General features: G+C 42.1%; 1 long non-coding RNA gene across 1 annotated transcript; it reads right to left on the bottom strand.

Annotated features, from left to right (window-relative positions):
* Positions 1-458: 458 nt before the first annotated feature.
* LOC132832272 (uncharacterized) lies at positions 459-6,769 on the bottom strand. Its single transcript, XR_009646921.1, has 3 exons — positions 6,720-6,769; positions 931-986; positions 459-521 (listed from the first exon to the last, which is right to left on the bottom strand). It is a non-coding gene; the product is annotated as an uncharacterized LOC132832272 (long non-coding RNA).
* Positions 6,770-23,132: the final 16,363 nt, after the last annotated feature.

Genomic DNA, 23,132 nt, shown 5'->3' on the forward strand with positions numbered 1-23,132 from the left:
ATGGGGAGAAAGTAGCATAGAGTAAAATAGGTGAGTGGGGGTGAGGGTGGGGGTGGGGATGAAGGTGATAGGTCAGAGAGGAGGGTGGGGGAAGGTAGCAAAGAGTACAATGGGTGGATGGAGGTGGGATGAAGGTGAGAGGTCAGAGAGCCTGTCTCACTCTGACCTGGTGCGCACTATCAACACTGTTTTCTTGCTTTTGTGCTCTCTCTGACTTCAGATGATGATAAACATGCTCAGAGATCAAAGAAATAGCTGTTCAGAGAGAGAAGTCACTTTTTACCCCCAAGACGAATGGATTGAAAGTTTTACTGTATAGCAGCCTTAATTTTCATGCTGTCCAAGATCTTCATTCTCATCTTCCCCATGTATGTTCATGCTTAGGTTTACTCTCCTCCCATCCATGATTCCGCTTTTCCCAGTCATGTGACTTGGTTCCTTCACTGTTTTCTGCCATGCCCTGGATGAGAATGTAACTGCCTGTGTTGCACATGGGTTAATTCAGCCGTAACTGTCAAGTGCTGTAGCAGTTGCATGAAAACAGAACACAACATAAATATTTGGCACAATTTAGTCTTGGAGTAATAGTAGAGACACAAAATTTCCAGCAAAGGTAAGGATAATAAGGTCAACAATTTAGATTAAAAGTCCTCGAGCAATTTTTAAATTGTCCTTGACTTTTCGCCTCCCCAACTTGACTCACTACCATTATGAATAAAAGACCTTTGTGTTGTCTCGAGCACACTGTGCAGTATCAGTTAATAAATTGAATCTTACTTCTCTGCACAGATCAGGACCACATGCTCTGTTTTATAATATTTGTGCAGTCTTGTGGTACTTTTGGGATATTTACAACAACAAATGCAGACATTAAATCCCTTTAATAATCCTTATGTATTTTTCCAGTTTGATTATACAAATTTGTTTTACCTCCATGTCCACAGGTAATTTTTTGAGGGGAGATTTCTTCTGTGTCTTGAATGTTGCTAAATAAAAAAAACAGTTATGAAGAGTAAGTGCATGAATTTTCCACAACTAGTCCACAGGGGAAGGCTTGGCTCCTTCATGTGATTTGTAAAATATGAGAAATGACACGTGTTAAGTATACTATGTTTGTGTGAAATAGGAGACTTTGGAACTATGATTCTTAAAGCTGTTCATCACTGAGATTTCCTTCACTCTCTGGGTCTGTTGTAGATTAATTGATAGAGATTGATTGCAGTAATTGGACAACAGCTCCATTACCACTGGACTCTTCAACCATCATAATGGTAGAACTTTGCTTTTTTCATCAAGTAATTCTTATGTTAGGGAACTTATTCCACTTCCAGAGAGTGACTGGATTACAGTAAATGGTCTTATTCCTTAATACTGCTAAAGAGCAGGAAGAGGTTAAGCACACTTACTTTAATCCAAAAAATATTTAAATAAATAGTTATGAATCCTGCTTATACTGTAGTCAAAGTTAATTGTATTAACTAGGACTCCATTTTAAATAGTCATCCTGTCCTCTGTTTCCACCCAGTATTTGGACAATATAAATACAGGGCTAACCCTGCAGTTTACTGTGGCCCGAACATATTATATGGAACATCCCAGAACCAGGGACTGGGGGCTGTCGGGGAGGTAAATTTCCGCTTTAAATGAATGGGTTTGTTCCTATCCACGGTTTCGGATAGGGAACATGTCCCCCTTTGGGTATGAGGGGGACTACCGTATAACCATTATTCATTATTCCAGCCTTCAAAACATCACAGGCTAAAAATAGCAATCCTTACATTGCTCTGTCTATTGTAACATCCAATTGTTTCTTAAATACCCTAACTTGTGCCTGTGCTGTGCTACCTAGAAGTCTGTTCCATTTTCTTGAAAGGTCAAAAGTGAATTTCATTAATATTCATGATACTGTACTGGACAGGCCCTGCCTAATTGCCACAGTGGCAGTTTGGGAACCAAGGGTTATGGGAAAAGCGCAGGAAAGTGGAAATAAGAAATATCAGATCAACCATAATCCAATAAATGGTGGGGTCGGCTGGAGGGGCTGAATGGACTACTCTTGTTCATATTCCTTACAGTGTTATATATGTCGCTTGAGAGGCCGGCTGTAACACTGCACGGTCTGTGGTTGCAATGACTCCCCCTAGGATTTTAATTTAATTTGATAAGTTTCCATTGAAATTCATTTCATCGTTCCAATGTCCCTTTAAGGGTTTATTCTTCAGTTATCCAGTTGCAAAAGGGAAATAACAAAAGGCAGGTTTGATCATAGAAGTGGGGCTTTGCACCAGCAGTTAACGAAGGATGAAGTTGTCCTTTTCATATGAAGAAAAATATAGAAGGGAAATAATGTTGGTATTCAAAACTGTGAAGTGTTTGGGCAGAAGGGAAAAGAAATAAACTGTTTCCACTAAAAAGATTTAAAAGGAACAAAAAGAAAGAAGAGAAAAAAGAAATCATTTTAGGGTAACGATATGATATGAGCTGAAATTCATTGCCTAAAATGGTGGTGGAAGCAGATTAAATCACAACTTACAAAAGCAAACTGGTTCAGAAGACAAACATGTGCACGGCTGGACACAAAGAGCAGGTGAATGGGACTAATTGGATAATTCTTACAAGGAGACAGCACAGGCACATTTGAATGGTGCTTTTCTGTCTGCATGATTTTTCGAATAATTTGTCCGAACACTATCCTTTTCTTGTTTGAACCTGTGCCCCCAGTTCTACTCCCGCAGTCTAATTTAAAAAAAATTTTTCCAGAGGGCAGAGCTATGAACTAAGGTTTATTTGAGCTGAGCAGCAAGAGTCGACTAATGTTGGGAATTTATTTTTGTATTATAACATGTTTTCACAGTCTACCAGCATTTATTTGTTCAAGGGTACAGTAGCATAATGATTATGTCACCAGGCTTGCCATCAGAGATGTGAATTCAAATCCAACTAGTGCAGTTTCTGATTTTGAACCAAGTTTATTCAATTTTTAAAAAAGTCCATAAACAAAACCTGGAATAGAATGTTAACCACGAAGTGAACATGAGGCTGCTGGAACATTGCAAACACCCAACTGGTTCGTTAATGTTATTTGGGTCAGGAAACCTGGTCTCCTTATCTTGTGTACTTTCTACATGATTCCAGCACCACACCATGTAGTTGAATCTTAACAATCCCTTCAAATTGCCTGTTAATCCACTCACTTTCTCCTAGTAGAGCAATCATTAACTATCAATTCCTGTCCATCCAACTGGAGATACACTGAGCCATTAGTACCCTTCCCCTAAGGGCTGCATTATTTTCTAGATTTTATTCAATCACCATCATCGACCTCAATTTGTTCATGGGCTTGGCAAGAATTTCAAATTCAAATCATGTTCAAACCCCTCCATGACTTCCTTCTCATGTATACTTGAACACGATCCAGGCCTATAAAAGTTAAAGTCACCATAATCTTACCAGACCATAGGGCTGTTCTCTTATTTGAGAGAGATGACTCGTGATGATTTAACCAGAGGTACACCACGCCTCAGGTAAGGGGAGAGGTTGAAAAGGAGAGTCCTTCACGGTAACCTCAGCTAGTGTAAGAATTCATTGCAAACCAGCCACCCAGCCAACTGAGCTCCAAGAACACCATGTTCTTTCAATTCTGGTACATTGCCTGCTCCCTTTGCTCCTCTCTTGGCAGCCGAACCTACAGCCAGTGAGGCCCTAAGCTCTCAAAGGCACGCCCAAAGCTTATGGAATGAGCTGCCAGAGGAAGTAGTGGAGACTGTACAATTGCAGCACGTAAAAGACATCTGGGTGGGTACATGAATATGAAAAGTTTAGAGGGATTAAGGGCCAAGTGCTGACAAATGGAACTAGATTAGGTTGGGATATCTAGTCGACATGGACGAGTTGGACCAAAGGGTCTGTTTCTGTGCTGTACATCTCTATGACTCTATGGCTCTCTGCCTTTTCCCATTTCTCTCCTATCCTTTAAGATATTCCTTAAATCCCTTCCTTTGTCTAAACTTGTGGTGACCTTCCCTAGTTTATCCATCTTTTATTTGATGGCAACTTCCATCTGAATAAAGTCCTGTGATGTGTTTTTCTGTCATTAAAGTTGCTACATGAATCCAAGTTACTGGACTTTCTCTTGGGGATTCTTAAATCTAAACCTTTCAATTCATTCATGATAAGGCTGGCTGCGTAAATTGATTGTTAAACGATTACGATCGAGTGGAACACGCTAACATCAAAGCATATAAATGTCTCTTCATACCATTCCCTTTCTTAAGATTGCTATTTAAATATAGCCATCATTTTCCAAAATCTCAATTTCAAAAAAATGAGACATAAAGCTTCCCAAAGTCATGGTAACACCAGAGCAGTCAAAAAAGTTGTTGGTTTATTTTTCCTGAATGAAACATAATTTGCATTTATACATTACCTTTAATGATTTTGGAAAAGTGTACCCACAGATGGAATTTAGGAAACATGGGCTAATTTTTCAGATAGTTAGTTAATCCCGGAGTAATTTCCCCATTTTTCCATGTGATAAGATGTTGTTAAACTGGAAAGATTCAGAAAAAAATTATAAACATTTTGAGTTAGAGGGTGTGAGCTATAGGGAGAGGCTGAACAGGCTGGGGCTGTTTTCCCTGGAGTGTCAAAGGCTAAGGGGTAACCTTATAGAGGTTTATAAAATCATAAGAGACATGGATAGGATAAATAGACAAGGTCTTTTCACCAGGATAGGGGAGCCCTAAACTAGAGGTGAAAATGTGTTGCTGGAAATGCGCAGCAGGTCAGGCAGCATCCAAGGAACAGGAGAATCAACGTTTCGGGCATAAGCCCTTCTTCAGGAATGTTCAAGCCGTTCTTCAAGCTATTCCTGAAGAAGGGTTTATGCCCAAAACGTTGATTCTCCTGCTCCTTGGATGCTGCCTGACCTGCTGCGCATTTCCAGCAACACATTTTCAGCTCTGATCTCCAGCATCTGCAGTCCTCACTTTCTCCTCCAAAACTAGAGGGCATAGATTTGAGGTAAGAGGAGAATAGAAATATTTAAAAGGCACCTAAGGGGTAACTTTGTCACACAGAATGTGGGGCATGTAGGGAATGAGCTGCCAGAAGAAGTGGTGGGGACTTGTACAATTACAACATTGAAAAGGCATTTGGATGGGTACATGAATAGGAAGGATTTAGAAGGGTGGGGGCCAAATGCTGGCAACTGGGACTAGGTTAATTTGGGATATCTGACTGGCATGGATGTGTTAAACCGAAGGGTCTGCTTCCATGCTATGTATCTCTATGACTCTATGATCCATTCTAAAGGAGAGGCCAAGCGAGACATTATTTTAATACTCCATCTGAATTCTTCACCCCTGACAATGTAGACCATTCCCTCAGTACTGCACTGGGATTGTCAGACTAGAGTTGTCCTTGAGAGCCTCAACATGATATGGTACTTGTGGTCTTGGACTGAATATTCCAATTTTTTTGGCAATTTTTTTCAATAAGATTCTTGGCGCATGAAACGGAGTTAGCTCCTTGGTTTGCAGACGGGTTCCTCGTGGTGCTGGTGGATGGGATGGTGGGATGGACATTTCCTGCTGACTGGCCAAGTGGGTCACAATACCAGATTCCAAGCCTGGCCAGAGATAACATCCCAGGGCAATGCAGTGTCATGGGGAAAGCTTCATGCCCAGTAGTGCATTGAGAAGCCTGAGACAGGGTGTTATCATGAAAAACAAAGGCTCCTACACAGTCTCTACTCAGAACACTGCACAGGGGGCTGTGCTGTCAGCCTTAACCCTGCTGAACCCCTCTCTCCAACCCTTGGAACTTCAGGTTGAGAAACAACTACTTGGATCTGGCAAGAGGATTCTCAACCTGTCTGGCCCAGTGCTTATTGCTGGTCTGCCCCTGCAGGGCATCGTACCAGCATGCTGGTGGATGCCAGGATGGAGGCAATGAAAGTGGAATGGCAATGTCCATGGTGGAATGCTGCTTGCTGCTGGTGCTGATGGATTGCACTGCAGTCTGTCCGTGAGTGAGACAGAGGTCATCGTGAGGCGGCGCTGAGTTGAACCCACCCAAGAATCCCCTCTGGTTTTCATGTCAAGTGTTCCAAAGGGCAATGCATTTGATCAGATTGCAATCCATGGTGAGGGTTGGGCTGTTAGCAAGTCATTTCAATGAGCAATAATGATCACAAACTAGCAACTCTCTGCTGATTACTGAGAATCTCCACATGCTCATTGAGAAAATTGTACAAAATGTGGCAAAATGGTCTCACTGTCAAAATGGGCCTTGCCAAATATCTTGTCCAATTCTTGATTAGATTAAATTCCCTACAGTGTGGAAACAGGCGCTTCAGCCCAACACGTCCACACTGACCCTCCAAAGAGCAACCCACCCAGACCCATTCTCCTACATTTATCCCTGACTAAAGCACCTAATACTACGGGCAATTTAGCATGGCCAGTTCACCTAATCTGCACATCTTTGGACTGTGGGAGGAAACCGGAGCATCCGGAGGAAACCCACACAGACACAAGGAGAATGTGCAAACTCCACACAGACAGTTGCCCGAGGCTGGAATCGAACCCAGGTCCCTGGCGCTGTGAGGCAGCAGTGCTAACCACTGAGCCACCGTGCCCAATTCTACCACTCATTTTGCCACCCATGCCACCCAGGGTAAGATTCCACTCCATGACTTTAACAGTTAGCCCACAAACCTGTGAATCAGCAGTGAAATGTTGCTAACAGCGCCCTGGATTGTTGAACTGGATTGTAGTGGAGTGGAGCAGGCAGGAGGTGAAGTAGTAGAAACAATTCACTCTTCTTTAAAAGCTGGGCCCACAGTTACTGAGAAGCAGCATTGATTTTACTTGCCTGGCTCTCAGCCTTCGGTACTAGGTTACACTGTGATGAAGTGAACAGATGATTTTATGCAACACTTTTTTTACTACCACAGAAAGATATTTCGTCTTCTCCCTTAATGGTTATTAGGTCTCCCAAGTCACATAAATTTGTCAGAATCCCATGAAAAAGCTGCTGATTTAAGTTTATGGATCTTACAAAACCATCACCCCACCCGCCTCTCCTTTTATCCACCGTACATAATGACACCGCAACGAACATTAAAGCCCAGGTCAGCAAGAATCTATGCACAAACTGGGAGCATTACTGGGGATTGGAAAATAGTGAACTAAGCTGTCTTGGGTTGGTCAAGCTCAGATCAGCTGTTCCTTTTCTCGTTCTGGTTGATGTAGACAAGGGCGTGGGGGATGGGGAGATGAGTGAGGCCTGTCGAGCCACAGGTTGGTGCACTACTGCCATCTAGTGTCTCAGGCAGATGGCAATCAGCAGCGTCCACCGACGAATATCTTACCAAAGTCCGGCTGACTAATGTGTACTGGGTATCAGGTAGTGCCCATGTTTTGGGATGGCGCACTGGTGGCCTAAAACAAAAGCCTAACCGTTTCAGACAAGGGTGTAGCTGACACAGCGTGAAAGAAAACAAGCTGAACCGGCGACCAACTGGCTGCCGTCTGCAACATAGGAAGGCAGGTGTTTCCTTTCGACAGGCTGTTTGAGTTTTGTTTTGACCTGGTGGTTTTCATTACATGCACTCCTAGTTACAGTTTAACTCCATCGTAGACGTTTCACGTTAATTTCTGCGGCTTGTCAACACAGAAAGTGCAGCCTGAATCAAAATGCAGCGGCAAGAAACAATCAGACCTTTGAAAAGAAAGCAAGCCTCCTCTCGTTCAATTGCAATACCCAGAGCTGGCTGATCCAGAACGGCTTCTGACTGGGCTGTTTAAACATTGGCAAGGAGTTGTCATGCTGACCTCAGAACGCTCCTTTTCTCAATTCCAACAGAGTTTTAAAGTTTCTCCTGTCACACATGGGTAATTGAAATCAAGTATTTGCATTTATATAGCACCCTTTCATGTCCTCAACGCATTCTAAGTACCTCACAGCGATTAAAGTGCTTTTTTTTGATATGCAGTCAAGGTGCAATGTGGCGGAAAGAGGTGGCCAGTTTGCACACAGCAAGATCCCACAAACAGCACTGAGCTCGGAGCCAAATACTTGCTTCTGATTGAGAGATAAAGTAATGGTTTGAAGACTCTTCTGCCAAATAGTGCCAAGGATCTTGAACACTCAAGTGAGAAGGCAGATTATCTTCCCTTGCCTCCTTTAGGAATTAGCTGAGAAGCCTTTACTGTTTGACAAGATGAGAGTGGTGCTGGAAAAGCACAGTGGGTCAGGCAGCATCCGAGGAGCAGGAAAATTGACGTTTCGGGCAAAAATCTTTCAGCTCTTCCTGATGAAGGGCTTTTGCCCGAAACGTCGATTTTCCTGCTCCTCGGATGCTGCATGACCGGCTGTGCTTTTCCAGCATTACTCTAATCTTGATTCTAATCTCCAGCATCTGCAATACCCACTTTCGCCTTTACTGTTTGAGAAACAGACCAAGCCCTCCAACATACATAGACACACCAGATCAGTGAGTGTTATTTGCTTTTCTGTCATGATGAGGATATCTTGACCAAGGCTGACGATTTCCATCCTTAGTGTTCACAGGCGGGAGATCTGGAATCGGCAGGTCTCACTGGTTCTAACGCCTTTGAATGTGGACCATTTGGAAGAATGACAGGGGCTTCTCAAAAGTTGCTGGACAATATTTATCAGCAACCAACATCATGAAAACAGATTATCTGAAATGTGATTTGGTTGTGTTTATGGAATCTTGCTGTGTGCAAATAGGTTGCTCTATTTCTTACACTTGCAAAGTGTTTAGGGAAAACGTGCGTTTTTAAAATTCTGCATAAATGTGAGGCTTTCCTTATTTCCATCAGGTTCTGCATTAGTGTCTTTTCAAAACTTTACTGTTTATGACAGTGACAATGAGAGGCCAAATTAAGGAAGACCATATCAATTTTCATCTTTGGGATTTGGCTGTATAGTGTCACATGGTGAAGAAAATCAACGGTCAGCTGTCATGGGGATATGATCCTCCTCCAACTGATTTCCTGCAATGTCCTGTGATATTAAGGCACCTAACAAAACTCTTCACTTATAAATGCTGCAAGTAGATCAGAACATGGGAAGGACCATTGGGACAAATATACAGGAGAGATCATTCACTCACTCAAGCCTGTTCAAGCGTTTAATTGGATCATGTCTGATGTGTGTTTTACTTCCATCTATCCGCCTTGATTCCATTCTTTCGAACACCCTGGTCTACAACAACAGCTATCACTGTCAAATCTGGAAATATCATTGACCTTATATCAGCAGATCTTTGGGACAGTTTTCCACTACACTTCTTGAGAAGAACTGTTTCCTGACTATTCCCAGTTGGCCTAGCTCCAACATTTTCTTTCAGACTACACACTTACACCAGCAAAATCCTTAATTGTCTAGAATAGCTTTGAAAAAATTCTCAACTTATAAACAGTCCACTCGCTTTGCTTGTATTTTCTTTACTTATTTTATTCAATTTTGGGACGTGTTGCTGACTGGGCCAGCATTTATTGCCCATCATTCCTTGTCCTTGAAACAAGTACTACAGGTGATATGGTATACAGACGCCCTCAGAGCCATCAGGGAGAGAGTTCTAAGATGTTGACCAAGACACAATGAAGGAACGATCTTATATTTCCAAGTCAGGATGCTGATTGGATTTGAAAAGAACTAGCAAATATTGTTGTTCCCATGGATCTGCTGCTCTGGTCCTTTTAGATGGCATTGGTTGTAAGTTTGGAAGGTATTGTCTAAGGGTCTTTGGTGAATTTCTGCAATATATCTTATAGATATTACACTCTACTGCTATTGAATATTAGTGGTGGAAGGAGTGAATGTTTGTGGATGTGGTACCAATCAAGTGGGCTTCTAGGTAGTGTCAAGCCTCTTCAGAGTTCTTGGGGCTACACTCATCCCAGACAGTGAGGATGTTCCATCAAAATCCTGACTTGTGCCTTGTAGATGCTGGAAAGGCTTTGGGGAGTCAGGATGTGTGGTATCTGTTCCCTAACCCCCGACCTGCTCTTGTAGCCATCATGTTTATATGACCAGTCCAGTTCAGCTTCTGGTCAATGGTAACTCCTCAGGATGTTGATAGTGAGGGATTCAATGATGGTAATGCCATCAATGGTGATGATTAAATTCTCTCTTTGGAGAAGGTAATTGCCTGGTAATTGTGTTGCATGAACATTGGATGTGCATTGTCATTTCTGACCTTATGATGAAGGGAGGGTCATTGATAAAGCAGATGAGGAATGGTTGGACCTAGAACACAACTCTGAGGAGCTCCTGCAGAGATGTCCTCGGGCTGACATGATCGACCTCCGATAACCACAACCATCTTCCTATGCACCAGGTATGACTGCAACCAGCAGAGAGATATCCTTTGATTCCTTTTGTCTTTAGTTTTTCTAGGTCTCCTTAATGCTACACTTCATCAAATACAGCCTTGATGTCAAGGTCTGTCACTATCACCTCACTTGTGGAATTCAGCTCTTTTGACCATGTCTGAACCATAGCTACAATGAGTCAGGAGCTGAAGCTTTGCATGGCAGAATGGTGCTCTATTCACACACCTGGGCGGACGTCAGTGTCTATTTAAATATATAGACATTGCTGAAGGATCAATAAAATCGGCTCCGTTTTGTAAGATATCATTCTTCAAATTATCTGGCACCCACAAGAACAAAAGTAGCCAATCAAATTTTTCCCAAAATGAAGAGAAATTAATTACAATTCTACCTTTTCCTATATTCCCTGTAAAGTACACTCCTTCTAAAAACATTGAAAAGAGGGACTGAACTGCTGTGAGTCATGCCCTGCTGCACACTCTAATCATTCTGGACTACGTCAAACCCTGATTCCTGGAGGACACTGTGCAAAATTGTTCTTTCGATATAAGGGTCGTCAGCATTTTCCATTATTCCGTGGTTGACATCTCTGTAACACATTACATACCTCAGTTTACCGAGGAGACTGAGTATTCTGGGCCCCTTTGAACAGAGAACAAAAGGAGTTTGCAAGCTAATCTGTACACATGGAGTTGTATTACAGACAGAATAGATCTTGCCTGCATGCAATGATTATTTAATCTGGTGCAGGTTGCTGCTGCTGATAAAGTGAGGAAGCAGTTTACCAATAATAATCATGCTATCACCTTAATCGTCAGTTAGTTTGTGGTGTCCCTTGATCTCATCATTTGTCCAAACCCTTTTTATTACTCTTGAACTTGGCAAAAATATCAATTTAGAAGTGACAATCAAAAAGAGCTAGTGAAAAACATTTTAAAAGCTACCAGAGTAACAACTAATCTAGGTTAAAGGAAAGAACTATCTCTGATTGTTTTTGTCTAGTTAAAAGAGTATGAACAATTTTTCATGGGTCATGCATGAGTAACCTTGCATTTCTGGATTTAAGATGTAAGTAATTGTTTTTCTTGGTTTAAGGATGAAAATATCTCACAAGGTGTAAGGATATATAATAATTTGCCTTCCATTGTTTCATATAATACTGGCGGCTGGAAGTAAAACTAGTGTTGTTGTAATTCAGGAATATGTTACCTGCTGTATGTATTATTCCAGAGTTCCAAAATAAGTGCTTGCATTTATATAGCACCTTTCATGATCTCAGGAAGTCTCAAATCCCTTCGCAGCCAATTAAGCTTTTTGTTAACTCTAATCAATGATGCAATGCAGGAAATCTTGCAGCAGAATTGTACACAGCAAGCTTCCAAATATTGTCCAGCATGCCAGGGAGAAAACCCTTGATTTTCTTCAAGATATTATAGTGGCATTATTTCATCGTGGTGTCTTCTGTAAGTTACTGAAAGCTGGGTCCATTACAACAAATTGTAGGCAAGAGAGATGTTTGTGTGCTAAACTTTATTCATGTAGCACCTGCTACATCCTCAGGATGTACCAAGTTCTTTACAGTTAATTAAGTGCAGTCACATTTGTTTAATAATTAAACACGGTTGCTAATTCTCCCTGTGTCTGTGTGGGTTTCCTCTGGGTGCTCTGGTTTCCTCTCACAGTCCAAAGATGTGCAGGTCAGGTGAATTGGCCATGGTAAATTGCCCCATAGTGTTAGGTCAATTAGTCAGAGGGAAATGGGTCTGGATGGGTTACTCTTTGGAGGGTCGGTGTGGACTGGTTGGGCTGAAGGGCCTGTTTCTACACTGTAGGGAATCTAATCTGCACCCAGCCAGATTCTACAAATTGCAAATGGTTTGAGAAAGACAATGTGACTAACAGACTGAGAGGACTTGCTCCTTTATAACAACATGGAGACAAACATCAGAGGTGCCAGCAGAGTTCCATTGCAGAATTTCACCAGAAGTTCCTTTCATGTGTGTAAATGGGGGGAGGGGATTATTGTGTGGGCATGCCAGCTCACGACACTGTCTACGCTGCTGCTCATGATTAAGATTGCTGCCTCCATCCACTTTAAATGTTGAGATCCACAGGACTTGCTTCGTCTAGTCTCGTGTGGTAGAGGAAAACCACTTTCTGGTCTGATTAGAAGAACCTTGTGCAGTTACTAATTTCTAGTTTTTTGCATGTTAGCAACTAGTTACAGATTACATTGATAGAATAGACACTGTTACAGAGAGTTTGAGGAGAACCAGATGTTCGGTCTTATTATTTGGTAGCCTAAGCTGTACTGCCATCAAGTCCACAGGACACCATTTTCGTTGGATGAAGGGCTTTTGCCCGAAACGTCGATTTTACTGCTCCTTGAATGCTGCCTGAATTGCTGTGCTTTTCCAACACCACTAATGCTGTACTGGTACAACATACCTTCAGCGACAGCTAGTTCTGAAGTGCACCACAACCAAGATGCTGTTAATCTTGGTTCTGTGCTGAAGTCTGTAGAGCAGGATTTGAAATCACTATGTCCCTCTGAGTGTTCTACAGCTGAACCACAGATAATTGTCAGGGACCCAGACACTAATATATAGGTCATGAAATTATGAAGTATGATACTAGTGTGGAATGCTTAATGTATTTTGTACAAAATTGCTTTGCACTCTACCTTGCCTACTTAAAATAAATGGTTTATGATCTACATTTTCATACAAACTGCATTTTCATACAAACGCTGTAAGTGTTCATACTGCAATCTTACTGCAAGGTTTCAGGGCCGCAGAGACTAATGGGTACTTGGAAGTGATTACAAGGAAGTAATTGAATTAAGGTGTTTAGATGGCTTATATGTAAAACAGTGTATACCTGGGAATGATTACAAGGCAATAATCTAGTTAAAGGTTTAGTTGGTGATATAAACACCAAGCAGGGATTTGATTACAACATTAAAATCAGATTAATTTGTTCCCCATTTTTGAGCATTTATTTTGTTAATGGTATGTTCTAGACCTGACAAGAAGAATTCAACCAGTCAGCATTTCCATGATGATTCTCACACTGATGAATTAACTGCTGCTATTAATTACTTGAGTTGATAGAATGATATTCTGTGATTTACCACTGTGCCCATTCTTGACACCTTCAGTATGTAGCCAGCCTTTTATTTATTCTACAATACAAGTCAGTACTGTTGACATGAACTAGGCCGCAGTTTTTAAAAAATGGGTCAATTGTAATGCAACCTAGTGAGCAGGCAATGGCAAATTAACAATCACAGAAACCCTGACATTTTTTCCATTATTTCCTTTCTTAACCTGCAAGGTTTTGGCAAGTTTTTTTTATCATTATCTCTCAGTTCATTAGGCTAGGTACAGAAAAGAAGAGCTGCAGTTTGTCATTTTGAGTTAAAGTGTTTTTTTGGAGTGAGATTCATGGCACCCATGGCCCATCACAGCTCACAATAAGTTTTCTCACACAATCTCCAGGTCTTCAGCTCATTAGTTATGCTCCTGGGTTCTATGGCACCGTTCCCATGGACTTGCACGGCCAGAGAGAAGCAGAATTGCTTGTCCCATCCAGGACCTTCCAGTATTCATGCTTCTGGAGCCTTATGTTGGATGGAACTGCAAACACTTCAGACACTGCAAGTCAAGCACGACCCTTCATACGGCAGTGCTCAACTGTCATCACTGACAGCATGGCCCAGAAAGGAAAACTGGGGCATCAGTTCACCAACAAGGACCTGGAGTTGTTGCAGGGCTGACAGGCAGAGAGGAGCACTGCACTTTGTCCTGTGCACTGCCAAATGAGGCAATGCCATCAGATGCATGGACCAAGATAGCAGTGTCAGTGCTGTGTCCTCGGTAAAATATACCATACAGAAAGCAGGAGAAGGAGAATGATCTTTTGCTCTCTGTCCCCAGCTTCTCTCTGCTCTCTCAGGCCAGCACCCAGTCTAACTCTGCCAAGGCTCATTGACTACACCTCTCAATGCTGCACACCTAACTCCTAATAACCTTTTATATCCTTGCTTACCAACCATCTGTCATACTCTGCCTTCAAAATATTCCAGAGTTCTGCTTCTACCAACTGTTCAGGAAGATAGTTTGAAAGACCCGCAAGTCTCTGGGAGAGTGAAACATTTGCCTCATCTCTGTGAGCCCTAATTTCTAAACAGAGACCTCTAGTTCTGGTTCTCCATTCATAAACTTTCTCTCCATGTCGACATGATGAGATTTTGTTTTCTGCAATAACCTTTGACCTTGCACTTTGTCAAATTCCTTTCAGACATCTAAGTGCAGTACACCCATCAGTACACCCACCAGTACACCCACCAGTACACCCACCAGTATACCCACCAGTGCACTCACCAATTCCCCTTTATTGACAGCATGTGTCACATCCTCAAAGAAGTCCAAATCTTGTCAAGACCCCTCAGGATTTTAATGTTTCAGTCAGACAGCTCTTTCTTTTCTAAAGCCCAGCAGATCCAAGATTGGCGTGTTCAACTTTTCCTCAAAAGACAATCCCATCATCACCCCCCCTCCCCCTTAGTCCAGGTATTAGTCTTTCTGTATTGTCTCCAATGCTTTTACATTCTGCATTGACTACAATAGCCCACAGTGTGCACAGTACTCCAGATAGGGTCACGCCGGTGCCCTGTGTAACTAAAACATAATCTTGCTATTTAGATTTTCAATTCCACTTGTGATAAAGGATAAAAATCTACTAGCTATTTTAATTCTTTATTGTACCTCTACAGTTACCTTTTGTGACTCATGCATGAGAACACACTGATCCTTCTGCATTGCAGACACCTGCAAATTCTCAGCATTTTGATCATATGCTTTTTTTTATTCTTCCAGCCAAAATGGACAATTCCACATTTGAACACATTAAACTTCATTTGCCACACAGTTGCTAACTCACTTAAACCATCCATATATCTTTCAGTAGTCTCCTTATGTTCGCTTCACAAGTTATTTTTCTAACAATCTTTATGTCATCAATAGCTTTTGCAACTATCCCTCATGTTCCTTCATTCCAAGTGATGTACATCAATATTAAACAGCAGCAGTATCCTGTTATATATTCCGGTCAGGGTGAAAGGGAAGGCTGGTAGGTATAGGGAATACTGGATGACAAAATAAATTGAGGTTATGGTTAAGAAAAAGAAGGAAGCATATGTCAGGTATAGACAGGATAGATTGAGCGAATCCTTAGAAGAGTATAAAGGAAACAGGAGTATACTTAAGATGGAAATCAGGAGGGCAAAACGGGGACATGAGATAGCTTTGGCAAATAGAAATAAGGAGAATCCAAAGAGTTTTTACAATACATTAAGGACAAAAGGGTAACTAGAGAGAGAATAGGGCACATCCAAGCTCAGCAAAGCAGCCTTTGTGTGGAGCTGCAGAAAATGGGGAAGATACTAAATGAGTATTTTGCATCAGTATTTACTGTGGAAAAGGATATGGAAGATATAGACTGTAGGGAAATAGATGGCGACCATCTTGCAAAGTGTCCACATTACAGAGGAGGAAGTGCTGGATGTCTTGAAATGGATAAAGGCAGATAAATCCCCGAACCTGATCAGGTGTACCCTAGAACTCTGTGGGAAGCTAGAGAAGTGATTGCTGGGCCTCTTGTTGAGATATTTGTATCATCGATAGTCACAGGTGAGGTGCCGGAAGACTGGAGGTTGGCGAACGTGGTGCCACTCTTTAAGAAAGGTAGTAAGGACAAGCCAGGAAACTATAGACCAGTGAGCCTGACATCAGTGGTGAGCAAGTTGTTGGAGAGAATCCTGAGGGACAGGATGTACATGTATTTGGGAAGGCAAGGACTGATTAGGGATAGTCAACATGGCTTTGTGCGTGGGAAATCATGTCTCACAAACTTGATTGAGTTTTTTGAAGAAGTAACAAAGAGGATTGATGAGGGCAGAGTGGTAGATGTGATTTATATGGACTTCAGTAAGGCGTTCAACAAGGGTTCACATGGGAGATTGATTAGCAAAGTTAGATCTCATGGAATACAGGTTGAACAAGCTATTTGGATACAGAGCTGGCTCATAGGTAGAAGACAGAGGGTGTGGTAGAGGGTTGTTTTTCAGACTGAAGCCTTTCATCAGTGGAGTGCCACAAAGATCGGTGCTAGGTCCTCTACATTTTGTCATTTACATAAATGATTTGGATGCGAACATAAGAGGTACAGTTAGTAAATTTGCAGATGACACCAAAATTGGAGGTGTAGTGGACAGGGAAGAGGGTTACCTCAGATTACAACAGGATCTTGACCAGATGGGCATAGGTTTATGGTAAGAGGGGAAAGATATAAAAGAGACCTAAGGGGCAACTTTTTCACACAGAGGGTGGTACGGGTATGGAATGAGCTGCCAGAGGAAGTGGTGGAGGCTGGTACAATTGCAACATTTAAGAGGCACTTGGATGGGTATATGAATAGTAAGGGTTTGGAGGGAAAAGGGCCGGGTGCTTCCAGGTGGGACTAGATTGGATTTGGATAATGGTTGGCATGGACGGGTTAGTCCGAAGGGTTTGTTTCCATGCTGTACATCTCTATGACTCTATGACTCTAATAATTCCTGTAGCACACCACTCACCATATCTTGCCAACCTGAAAGACCTCCATTTATAAATGCTTTCTGCTTCTTGCTCACCAGCCATTTTTCCATTGATGCTAATATGCTACTCTCTACACCATGGGCTTTTATACCCCACAATAATGTATGATGTGGCAAGCAAGCTTTGCTGTGCTTTGCTGCACGGTTCTCCCTTTAACTCACGCTTAATCTGCACAAGCTTTCCCTGATCCTGCAAAAGTAGTTCTCTCTCATCATTTACACAAGCACTAGTAGCACCAAAGGCCCTGAGCTCCACCTCCATATGGTGTGCTTCAGCTCCACCTCTGACAAGAAAGCCACCGAACCCTCAGAGAGTGTTCGCGCAAGGCTGTCACTTAAACCCTCCATCAAATAGGGTTTCCCCTCCCGAGGGGTCTCGGATCTGTCCAGATGATTATGGCTGAACAGTCGGTTAAGTGGTGCACCTGGAATGTCAGGGGGAGTAATTCGCCAGTTAAAAGGAAGAAAATATTATCAAATCTTAAGAAGGAGAGAGTTGATATAGCTCTCCTACAGGAGACACACCTGTCGGATAAAGAACACTTAAAATTACGACAGGGCGGATTTGATCTGGCCTTTTTTTCCTCTTTTAATTCAAAAAGCAGGGGAGTCGTTATCCTTGTCCGGAAGAACTTCCCTTTGAAAATTCTAAATCAGATAAAAGACGAATCTGGACGATATATTTTGATTAAAGCCCTCATAAATGGAGAGGAATATGGGATCTTAAATGTATACTGCCCCCCGGCACACCCCTTTAAATTCATAACGGAAGCTTTTTCAAAACTGATGGCCTTTGGTGCCCGTCATACAATTATAGGGGGAGACTTTAATTGTATTATGGATCCGGAAATAGACAGGATTCCCAAGAGTGCCGCTGGAGTATCTCCCAGATCTAGACAACTGGCGGACCTGAATAAAGAATTAGGATTGGTAGATGTATGGAGATGTCTCCATCCACAGGGTAGAGATTTTTCTTTCTACTCTAATCCACATAAATGTCACACAAGAATTGATATGTTTTTTGCCCCATCGATTTTTCTAAACTCTATAGCAACCTGTAAAATAGGTACTATAGCAATCTCTGACCATGCCGCTGTACACATGGAAACTAAGGTAAAGAACAATGGGACATCTGCTCGGCATTGGCGTATGGACCCCTTCCTGATAAAAGATAGCAAATTTTTAAAGTACTTCTCCCAAGAACTTAAAACTTTTTTAGAAATTAATACTGGTACGGCTAGCAATCCGTCAATGATGTGGGAGACCATCAAAGCTTATGCACGAGGTTTGATCATCTCCTATTCAGCGACCCAGAGGAAAATGAAGGGAGAGCAACAGCGTCTGCTCGAAGCTCGCTTAAAAGCAGCCGAAACAGCATACGCTGATAGACCTTCTATCACAAAATTGCAGAGGATTACAGCTCTTAGGACAGCTTTAAACACCGCGCTTACTCAAACGGCTAAAAGGGAAATATTATTTGCGAAACAAAGATTATATGAATATGGCGACAAACCGGGTAGATACTTTGCATTTCTTGCAAAGAAAAAGAAAGCCCCTCAAACTATTCCGACCATCAAGGAAAGTACAGGTACCCTGACTCATGATCATAAAAAGATCAATGCGACCTTTAAAGAATTTTATTCTGAACTATATAGATCGCAGGATTGTGAAGATAGGATTAGGAGGATGCAGTCATTTTTAAAAAATTTGACCTTCCCGGGCCTGACTCCGGAACAGGTGTCGGCCCTAAATACCCCTTTAACAGTCCAAGAAATACTTGAGGCAATTAGGCAACTTCAGAGCGGAAAAGCACCGGGCCCGGATGGTTTTCAGGCTGAATTCTATAAAGAATTTACAGGAATATTGGTTGACCCACTTATGGATATGTATAATTTTGCGCATAGTCAGGTCTGTCTCCCGCCCATGCTGAAAGAAGCAAATATTTCTCTTATCCTCAAAAAAGGAAAAGACCCAGAAGATTGTGCATCTTACAGACCAATATCCTTACTAAATGTAGACTTTAAAATTCTCTCAAAAATGTTAGCACTAAGACTAGAAAGGGTACTGCCATATATTATAAAGGAGGACCAGACGGGATTTATTAAGGGCCGCAGATCATCCAATAATATCAGAAGGGTCTTGAATATGATCCAAGCCTGTCATCAGGGAAAGATACCAGGAGTAGTAATTTCATTGGATGCGGAAAAGGCATTTGATAGGGTTGAATGGTCATATTTATTTTACACATTGGAAAGGTTTGGCGTTGGACAGGTGTTTACCAAATGGGTTTCAACATTGTATAATGACCCCAAAGCAGCTGTTATTACTAATGGGTTAAGATCGGATGGCTTCAGTGTGGGTAGGGGCTGCCGTCAAGGATGTCCTCTCTCACCATTGTTGTTTACACTGATAATTGAACCATTAGCAGAAGCCATCCGGACTGATCCTAATATAACGGCCCCGAGGATTGGTACAGGTAAACACAAAATTACCCTCTATGCAGATGACGTTCTCTTATTCCTCAGTAATCCTTTAATGTCAGTGCCTCGTCTAATTCAAGTTATTAATACATTTAGTGCATTCTCAGGCTATAAAATTAATTTTTCAAAATCAGAAGCCATGCCAATGGGTGGTCTGGCTATGATACCCCACTTAATGGACGGATCCCCTTTTCCCTTCCATTGGTCCCTGGAGGGCTTCTTATATTTAGGTATTTTTATCACGCCAGTATTTGATCAGCTGTATAGGGCTAATTTTGTACAATTAATGGAAAGGATAAGGCAGGACCTCCAGCGATGGAGAGACCTTCCGATTTCCTGGCTAGGGAGAATAGCATTAATTAAAATGAATGTTCTGCCCCGTCTCTTATATCCTATGAGAATGCTCCCGCTGATGCTGCCAAGGCTAGCCCTACGTAAATTATATGGCTGGTTGGGCTCCTTTATTTGGAACCATAGACGGCCCCTTATTAAGCTGAAGAAGCTACAGCTTCCACAGGCAAGGGGAGGACTGGACTTCCCAGACTTTAGGAAATATCAGTTAAGCTCCCTACTAAGTTACATAGCTGATTGGGTTTCATCTGATCCACAATCAATTTGGCTGGATATCGAAGCCTCCCAAGTAAAATACCCACTTATTAACCTTTTATTTTCAGATAAGAGGAAAATCATTACAGACCACTGTAAAAATCCCATAATATTAAACACAATTAAGGCCTGGAATATAATGCGGCAAAATGAGGGTAACTCACATAAAACATCCCCCCATGCACCAATAGTAGGCGCATGGGGATTCCAACCGGGGATTACAGATGCCACCTTTAAACTCTGGAGATCCAGGGGCATCTCATGCTTAGGGGACCTATTTAAAGATGGGATCCTGATGTCCTTTGAGCAGCTGCGTCTGAAATTCGGAATACCTAATGGGGATCTCTTTCGATACTTCCAAGTTCGAGATTATATACAGAGGAAGACTACATTAATAGATAGTCTTTATAAATCAGACAGAGAACGTAATGTCTTACGACCAGCGGGGGCATCCTCCGTTAGTACTATATATCATTTGCTACATGATGGAGTCTCAGGAGACATGGATGACCTGCTTAAAACATGGGAGCAGGACTTGGGGCTAGAAATCTCTGAGGATATGTGGAATGACATTTGGGAAAATGCTAGAAGAATTGCTATCTGTAACAGAACTCAGGCTATCCAACTAAAGATACTTCATAGGGCCCATATAGCTCCGGCTCGACTGGCAAAATTTAAGGCAGGAGCATCTCCAATGTGTCCCAAATGCAAAATAGAGGTGGGTACTCTTGCACATTGTCTGTGGACTTGTCAGAAAACCCGCAGATACTGGACTAAAGTGGCAAATACCCTGACAGAAATTTTAGGAATGGAAATTAGGGTGGACCCTGTATCTCTCCTTTTGGGCTTTTCGAACCTCTCATCTCTGGATATGCATGGGAAGAGACTATTTTCTATTCTCTCTTTCTGTGCAAGGAAAAATATTTTGGTGAACTGGGTGGCTGAGGGCCCCCCTGGACTTTCAAATTGGCACAGATTAATTATGGAATATATCCCCCTTGACTTCCTCACAAATATGGTGCACCGAAAGACTGAATTATTTTATAAAATATGGCAGCCCTTTTTGAATTATATAAATGCAGATATTTCGGCTATCCTAACAAGGGCTTTTATTTAGTGAAGATTTCAGACCGGGCTGCTCCGGGGCCCCTTGGGAGAGGAATCCTGCGCGAATACGGGTTTTATTATATTTGATGTTTATACATTCCGAGCATGTAAGAGACTTAGGTATACACTCTGGTTAGTTATAGGTTAGATTAGTAGAAAGTTGAGTTATTTTTTTCTTTCTTTTTTTGTTTTTTTTTCTTTTTTTGTTTTCTTTCTTTCTCTTTTCTTTGTTAAATTATGACTATTGTATATATGATTTAATTGTACATCAATGTTTGTATTTGAGAGTTTTGTTTATTTTTGTAAATTTGCAAAAATGTTAAATTTCAACAAAAATATCTACAAAAAAAAACCCTCCATCAGCTCAGTGCCCTTTGTCTCAGTAGATTCTCCATCTAGGTTAGACTCAGGAGCACAATCTGGTGAGCACATCACTGATGTATCTCCACAGATTGCCAAGGAAGAGATGCCATAGGGCTCTTAATACTCAGGGCTGACAGAGACCAGGCACCTGCATAGCCCCTGGCAGAAAATGATGCCATTGTCCTGGCCATTAATGACTTCACCAAAATGCACAGTGAGACACAGGAGCTGCAGGCTGTTGGTAAACTGGATCAAACGCTGGAGGTCTCTACCATTGTTATTCATACAGTAGGGTTCAGCATGCGACTGGTTGTCTCCATGGAGTGAGGCCTGCCCATCTACCCTTCCCTCCCAGTGGGCCCCCCCACCCCTACCCACTCCCTTCTCCTCCATATCACCCACCCGCCTGTGATGTTTAATTCTGCACACTCCAGCCCAGGAGCCAGCAAGCCTGCATCTGCGGAAGATATTCTCAATAAACCTGCATCCTGAGGAAAGACTTCCCAAGACTTCCAACGGCAACCACTGAGCAGTTACCTCCAACCCGTCCCCAGCTGTGAAATTTATGTCGGCACTTAGACATAGTGGGAGGGAAAGGAAGAAAAATAGTACAAAACACATATCAGTGGCATAGGGAACACACAATCATAAATTACCTTATACTTTATTTGTATATATATTCATTTGCTGTTTTCAAATGTCTGCTCTTTGTCACTGTCAGACTGTCAGACTGTCAGATATGACATGCATAGCTTCTTCAGACAGGGTGGCACGGTGGCACAGTGGTTAGCACTGCTGCTTCACAGTGCCAGGGACCCAGGTTTGATTCCCGCCTTGGGTGACTGTGTGGAGTTTGCATATTCTCCCTGTGTCTGCGTGGGTTTCCTCTGGGTGCTCTAGTTTCCTCCCACAGTCCAAAGATGTGCAAGTCAGGTGAATTGGTCATGCTAACTTGCCCATAGTGTTAGGTCCATTATTCTGGGGTAAATATAGGGGAGTGGGTTACTTTTCAGAGGGTCAGTGTGGACTTGTTGGGCCAAATGGTCTGTTTTCATACTGTAAGGAATCTAATCAGGCCAGGGATGAAAGAAGTTCTAATGGCCAAGTATAGCTCACATCTTCGAGTAAAAAATGAGGTCTGCAGATGCTGGAGATCACAGCTGCAAATGTGTTGCTGGTCAAAGCACAGCAGGCCAGGCAGCATCTCAGGAATAGAGAATTCGACGTTTCGAGCATAAGCCCTTCATCAGGAATCGCTTATGCTCGAAACGTCGAATTCTCTATTCCTGAGATGCTGCCTAACCTGCTGTGCTTTGACCAGCAACACATTTGCAGCAGTTATAGCTCACATCTAACAAACAACTAACTCCTTGACTGCAGTTAATCTTAAATATTGCAGACCCTTGCTGGTGTCAATGATGGCTGCAGCCAAGGCTTTGCACACTCATGGGGACAACATTGAGGATAAATACAGTATGAAGGGATTGTACTAAGGCATGGCCTGCACACGTTATTCCACATTTTATGAATGGGAGTACAACACCACAG

The sequence above is a fragment of the Hemiscyllium ocellatum genome, chromosome 34, assembly GCF_020745735.1.
Source record: "Hemiscyllium ocellatum isolate sHemOce1 chromosome 34, sHemOce1.pat.X.cur, whole genome shotgun sequence".
NCBI classification, from domain to species: Eukaryota; Metazoa; Chordata; class Chondrichthyes; order Orectolobiformes; family Hemiscylliidae; genus Hemiscyllium; species Hemiscyllium ocellatum.